The sequence below is a fragment of the Strix aluco genome, chromosome 12 (assembly GCF_031877795.1).
Source record: "Strix aluco isolate bStrAlu1 chromosome 12, bStrAlu1.hap1, whole genome shotgun sequence".
Classification (NCBI taxonomy): Eukaryota; Metazoa; Chordata; class Aves; order Strigiformes; family Strigidae; genus Strix; species Strix aluco.
In genome coordinates this window covers 2,632,411-2,639,059 of record NC_133942.1, presented here as the reverse complement: position 1 = coordinate 2,639,059, position 6,649 = coordinate 2,632,411, and the positions used below count along the sequence as shown (strand labels likewise).

Below are 6,649 nucleotides of genomic sequence, written 5' to 3'. Positions count from 1 at the left end.
TCCCTCAGATAGCGCACAAGAGTAGCGGGGTGGAAAAATATCTGAACCAGAGCCTGCTGTACCTGGAGAACTCTCAGGCCACTGTGCGAGAGGCAGCTGTCAGGTTCATTGGTGAGTCCCCGGGGACCCATTTCTGGCCACCCAGCCCCAGTCCCCACTGGTGGGCTCGCTGGGGGTCTTGCTGGGTTCCACTGCCCTCGGGTGCTGTCGTTCCTGGGGGACAGCCCTGCCGAGGGGGAGCAGAGCTCTGACATTAGCTCTGTCCCCAGGTCTTGCTGCACGGAACATGAGGATCCCGAGCCAGGAGAGGTTGGGGGAGATCTGTCACGGTGAGTAGGGGCAGTGCTGTGCTGTCTGGGGCTGGTGGTGCAGGGGACAGAGCCTGGGCGCCTGGGGGTCTCTGCAGGCAGTCCCCTGGGGGTTCACGTCTGCTCTGTTTCCTTCTCTTGAAGCCCTCCAGCCCTTGGAGAACGATGCTGAACCCTCCGTCAGCTCCCTGGCAGCTCAGACCATCCTCATCCTGACATCTGTAGGGCAGAAGACAAGGTCAGGATGGAGCCTGCGGTCACTGTGGTGCTGGCCCTGCTGAGCCTTGGAGAGATTAAATTCTTTTCAGGAAAATGGCCATATTTGAATACATTTTTTCTTTTCATGACAATGTATTGTTATTATTTTTGTTCAGTTATTAAACTGTTCTTACCTCAACCCAGCACTTTCCTCACTTTTACCCTTCCAATTCTCTTCTCCCACCCTGCTGAGGGGGGGTGGATGGTGCTTAGTTGCCAACTGGGGTTAAACCACAACACCAAGGGGCAATTTTGCCTTCTCGAAAAAAAACCACATCACTTTAGGTACCAGCAGTAGCATTCCCTTACTGGGTGCAAGACAGCAATAGAGAATTAATAGAATCAGAGAATCAGAATAATTCCGGTTGGAAAAAACATTTTAAGGTCAACGAGTCCGGCCGCGAACCCAACACTGGTGAGCCCACCACTAAGCCACATCCCTAAGCGCCACATCTACACGTCTTTTCAATACCTCCAGGGCTGGTGACTCCACCACTTCCCTGGGCAGCCTGTTCCAGTGCTTGACAACCTTTACAGTGAAGAAATTTTTCCTGGTTTTAGCTCTGGTGTCCAGAGAACACAATACCAGGGGAGTGAAGGAAGTATCTGACTAGGGACAGAAAGAGGGTGAAAGAGAGAGGGGGAAGGACCGACAGCAGAAGGACCCTGCCCTGTCTGGGGTCTCTCCTTCCCCCCACAGCTTCTCCCCCCAGCGCCGTGGGCAGCTCCCTGGGCAGGCTGAGTGCTGACCCTGGCCGGCGGCAGAGTCCCTGCCCCAGCACACAGCCGCTGGGTGCAGGGGCCCTGCTCTGAAGGACAGCCCTGGGCACCCCCGGCTGCACCCCCGGCTGCACCGCCTGCAGCCATCCCTGGGAGAAGGCAGCTGCCATGGCCTGTCCCTCTGACAGCACAGCAGGGAAGCCCTGTCCTCCTCCCCTCGACAGGAGGGAGATTCCTGGCTTCACCACATGCCTCCACCACCTGCAGCTGCACTGCCCTGCACTCAGAGACTGACTGTGTCAAGACCGCAACAATTTCTCCTCCAGTGAGCTCTCAGTGTTCTCCCACTCCCGTCTGCCTTTCCCCTCTCTGTGCCCGGCTCCTCTGCCCTCGGTGCCTGCAGGCAGTGCCCTCAGCCCTGCTGCCCTTTGCAGAGGAGCTGCTCCTGGGCAGAGCTGGCTCTCTGCCATGCTGACCACTTGCCCTCAGCTCCCTTCGGCCCAGGAGCCTGGCCCAGTTCCGCAGCAGAGAACCAGCCCAAGGCATTTTAATGACCCCTCGGGTGGGTTTGGTGCCGAGTCCATGAAACTCAGACAGCGATAGGAAGTTGAAGACACCTCTCAAGGAGTCAAAGTCAGAGGCAAACTCCAAAGTTTCTTGGAGCGTTAATGGGTCCCACTAGAGACAGCGCTGACAAAGCCTCCCTAGGGGCTGGGCAGAGCAGAAGACTCCTTGAAGAGGTGACATGTAACAAAGACCGGGAGCCTGCTGGGGCTCCCAGTGCCCCCAAAACTCAGCACAGAGTCAGGGGGTGCCCCAGGTTTGGCACCACTGGGGATTCCCAGGACCTCTGAGCTCTCACCTTTGTAGCTGTTATTAAGGAAACCTGTAACTCTTGTTGTGGCTGCACCCCCGGAGCCCCAAGATCTTCATTTTGTAAAGGTGTCAATCACACCAAGAAGAGCAGGTTTCTGATAGGAAAAAGCCTTGTTGTGAAAGTGTAACTGAAAAATCCGTTATTCCCCCGGCACCAGGGCAATGTCTGAGGTCCCAGTGCAGCAGATGGGTGAAGACAGTGGTCTTTACGTAGGATTTATTACAGAATCACAGAATCACAGATCATCTAGGTTGGAAAGGACCTTGAAGATCATCTAATCCAACCATTAACCTAGCACTGACAGTTCCCAACTACACCAGATCCCTAAGTGCTGGGTCAACCCGACTCTTAAACACCTCCAGGGATGGGGACTCCACCACCTCCCTGGGCAGCCCATTCGAATGCCTGACTACCTGTTCTGTAAAGAAATGCTTCCTAATATCCAGTCTAAACCTTCCCTGGTGTAACTTGAGGCCATTCCCTCTTGTCCTCTTGCTTGTTCCTTGGCTCAAGAGGCTCATCCTCCCTCTCTGCACCCTCCTTTCAGGGAGTTGGAGAGGGCCATGAGGTCTCCCCTCAGCCTCCTCTTCTCCAGACTAAACCCCCCCAGTTCCCTCAGCCGCTCCCCATCAGACCTGTGCTCCAGACCCTGCACCAGCTCCGTTGCCCTTCTCTGGACACGCTCGAGTCATTCAATGTCCTTTTTGTAGTGAGGGGCCCAAAACTGAACCCACTCATCGAGGGGCGGCCTCACCAGTGCCGAGCACAGGGGTAAGATCCCTTCCCTGTCCCTGCTGGCCACGCTAGTGCTGATACAAGCCAGGATGCCATTGACCTTCTTGGCCACCTGGGCACACTGCTGGCTCCTGTTCAGCCGGCTGTCAATCAACACCCCCAGGTCCCTCTCTTAGCAGAGGTGCAGCATTGTGCAGCCTCTGGGTGGGAGCTGACAAGTTCACAACAGCTCTGCAGTGTGGTTAGCCCAGCGCAGAGCTGTTGTGAACTTGCCAGCTCCCACCCAGAGGCTGCACAATTTTGCACCTCTGCTAATAAATCCTACGTAAAGACCACTGTCATAACTCCCCGAGGGATGAGGGGATGTTAGCCCAGATGTGTCACTGCTGAGCATGGCCATCCTCTGTCCACAATATAGACAAGCCCCAGCCTGAGAACTCATCACTTACACCTAAGAACACATAAAAACTTCAGGTTAGTCCATCAGTTAGAAGTTAATCTGCACACAGTTAGTAGCACAAACACAAGTTCAATGTAAAGGCAGGTAAATCTATAATAACTGGGATCTAAATCCCAGTTAGGTTTATCCCAGGCATATAATGACAGAGCAGCACACACACACCAGGACTTGCAATCATCAAGCTGTACCCCTGTAATTAACTACCGCAACTTCCTGACATAGTGGGGCTTTAAGTAAGAGCTTTTGAAAAGGTTATCCTTTGACTGAGTGAAGTCTTACCCTAACACGTCTCTAAATGGTGCTATTTTTGGAATAAGAAATGTCACTTCTTTCCCAAAACAGGCCCATCTGAAACTGGTCATCAGGCAGTGACACATTAGAAGAAAAGCTCTTTTCTCCCTGGGTTTAGCTGGTGTGATAAGTTGCTCAGATTCAGTTTGACCATGTAATTTGCGGACAATTGTTTGAATGGCTTAATACGTTGTGAATCAAAAGAAGAAATTCTACTGTAGGTAATTAAGATGGAATGGGTAATTATTTTTCTCTGTCTGTAAGTTCACTTTCTGAAGAAGGAAGGAGAAAACTGAGCTTTCAAATCCCTCTATTCTTTTTGCCGCAGAAGTAGTCCTCATTTGCACCCACAAATGTTCGCACATACTTATTTGTATCTTCCCTGGCCAGGCGCAGAGTCGCTTTGAAAACTGAGCCCACCTAATGAGAGGAGGAAAACAGGAGCTGGTGCTGATCAGAAAACATGCAGCTGCTCTACTGTATCTTTCTTCTACAGGTTTCTCCAAGTACTTGACAAATTTTAAGATCAACAGTAAGAAACGCTAAGGGGCAGGTAGCTGTTGTAAACCATTTTTAAACGTGGGACTTAAAATTTGCCCTGAAAGGCAAAAATTACTTAAGGCACTTGGCTGATGATCAGAGGGTACAAATCAGAAGCCTTAAATACCCAGCCTGTACAAAGCAGCTCTTCCAGCTGGTTATTCCTGACATGTCAGCGACACGTTTGACCGCACTGGTGTCTCTTATTTATTTGCTCATTTTCTGTAACCTCAGCCTGCCAAACCATGCATCTGTTTGGGCTGCTGTCAATCACACGTCAGTTTTTATTTTACTTGGCTCAAATCAAAACTGGTGTTTTGAGAAAAGGTGGCGGGAGAGCACCTGTCAAAGCACTGAAGGCGAGAGAGAAAGGCAGAGACCTAAGAGGTGCGGGAGAAATGGGTTATTTATTATCCATGAAAATGATGCAATAGTGTGCGGGAGATGCAATGAGCAGAGAAGTGCAGTGAGAGCGGCGCTGTAATTTTGGGGTGACTTGCTTGTGCCGATTTAGGAGGTGCAGAAGAGGTGGGGGGCTGAGCTTCAGTCTTCAGCAGCGCAAGGAGGTCTAAGCAGCAGGTCAAGGAATAACAATGTAGAAAGGCCAAGGAAAATCCCCCATCTCATTCCCCTTGACAAGCCACTGCTTTGCAGGTGTGAGAGACTGAAATGTCCTATGACTGCCTCAAAGCTTGCTTGTGTCTGTGCAAACCTCCAAGAGAAGCTGCTGCGGCCTGTGAATTGGTCTGGGGGATGTCTCCCAGAGAAGCGGGTGTGTATTGAAGGATGCACCCCCCCACTTCTTTGTGGTTGCATTGTCCGGACTCTTTAGACAAGCCTCAAAGGGGCAGAGCTGTGCTGAGCTGGCCCCATCCTGTAGCCGTTTGTGGCTCTATTGTGTGGGCCAGACCCCATGCCTGCATGGCTAATGAACTGACAAGAGGCAAACGTTCCTGCCCTGAAGCCAGCTGCAACAAAACCTGTGGGAAAAGAGAAAAAAAACCTAAAGGTGAGCAGAAATTCTAATCAGTGGATACAATGGACTTAAAAAGGCAGCAGAAAATTTTGCTCAACGTGCATCTACCATTGAAGCCAGATCCGTGTGCACCCACCACCGAAGAACTGAAGACTGAGGACCAACGGGACGCTGCTGGATCCATGGGGGTGACTATTCTTGCAGCCCTATCCCACATCCTTGCTTTATTTCTGCCTTTTCCTTCCATTCTGTCCTATCACTACCCCTGTTCACTTCTTTAATAATAAAAACCTGTTTGGGGTATATACAGCATTTGGCCTCGTTTGTGTCTTAATCTCGCTCTTGGGATCGTATCGAAACTCCCCCGACATTGGATCGGGACAGCAGGTCAAATTCAGGGGACGTGAGGATGGTTGTGCTCCTGTGCCCAGAGCTGCTATGCACTGGTCCCCTCTGGCTGGTGCACTGGGGACCCCACAAACACAGCCCAATCTGGGGGCACAGGCTGAAATGGGGGGGGGGGGGGGGGGGTGTGCTGGTGTATGAACCGAAGCACTGATGTGCCACAGGATGGTGATCCCTTCATGGCAGGGAGAGTCGCTGGAAGTGTCTCATTTTACTGGGGTGACACCAGAGCCCCAGATCCACGCTGGCGGTGAGCAGTTTCTATGGTAGTTTATATGAGCTAAAAAAACCCCACACAGATCTTGTATTGACTTTGGACTCAGGTGACTTTTCTCCTAATAGGGATTTTTAAACCTGTGTAGGAATTATTTTGCTCACTCTTGAGAGACTTCACAATTTCTCATTCATTATTTTAAATTCTGAGATGGGATTTTTTTCCCCATATTTTGTGTAAAATTCTGAGGAGATGCAATAGCTTTGGAGATTGCTCAAACCTTTTGGGTTTAATGACGGAAATGTCTCCCTCCTGTTTTACTTTTTAAAACTGAATACCATTTTAACACCAAAAAAAAAAAAAAAGCTAAAATGAAAATTCACTTCAAATGGAAAATCAAAACAGTTTCACTCCATGTTTTTTTCAGATAAAGTGTGATTGAAGTCAACATGTTCTAAGCAACATCTCACTCATCATGAAATGGCATCTTCTGACAGGACATTTTTTCATAAAATGAGCACTCAGTCTGGGATTCCTATATAAAGATATTAAATGTGAATATCTGGTGGATCTGAACGTAGAGAGGAGACACAAATTATAACTAGCGTGGACCAATGATTATTCTTCTTTCCTGTCTTAAAACAAAATAACTTATAATCATCCAGAGTAGCCGGAGTCTTCTGCTCAGTATCTTCATGAACACAACAGATACAGTTAGAAAGCTGTAGTTGGCTCTTGAAAATAGGGGCAATGAACCGAAACAATTGAACAAAAATAGGTGCCAATAAGAGCTAAGAGACTACACATTTTTTGGTTCAATGGCCAAATGGAAAAAAAAAAAAATACATTTTGAGTTAACCTGAAT

The 6,649-nt window shown here is 49.6% G+C and overlaps 1 long non-coding RNA gene across 1 annotated transcript; it reads left to right on the top strand.

The window, feature by feature from the left end:
• Positions 1-277: 277 nt before the first annotated feature.
• On the top strand, positions 278-705 carry LOC141928789 (uncharacterized). The gene is made up of 2 exons (XR_012624869.1): positions 278-329; positions 453-705. It is a non-coding gene; the product is annotated as an uncharacterized LOC141928789 (long non-coding RNA).
• The last annotated feature ends 5,944 nt before the right edge of the window (positions 706-6,649 follow it).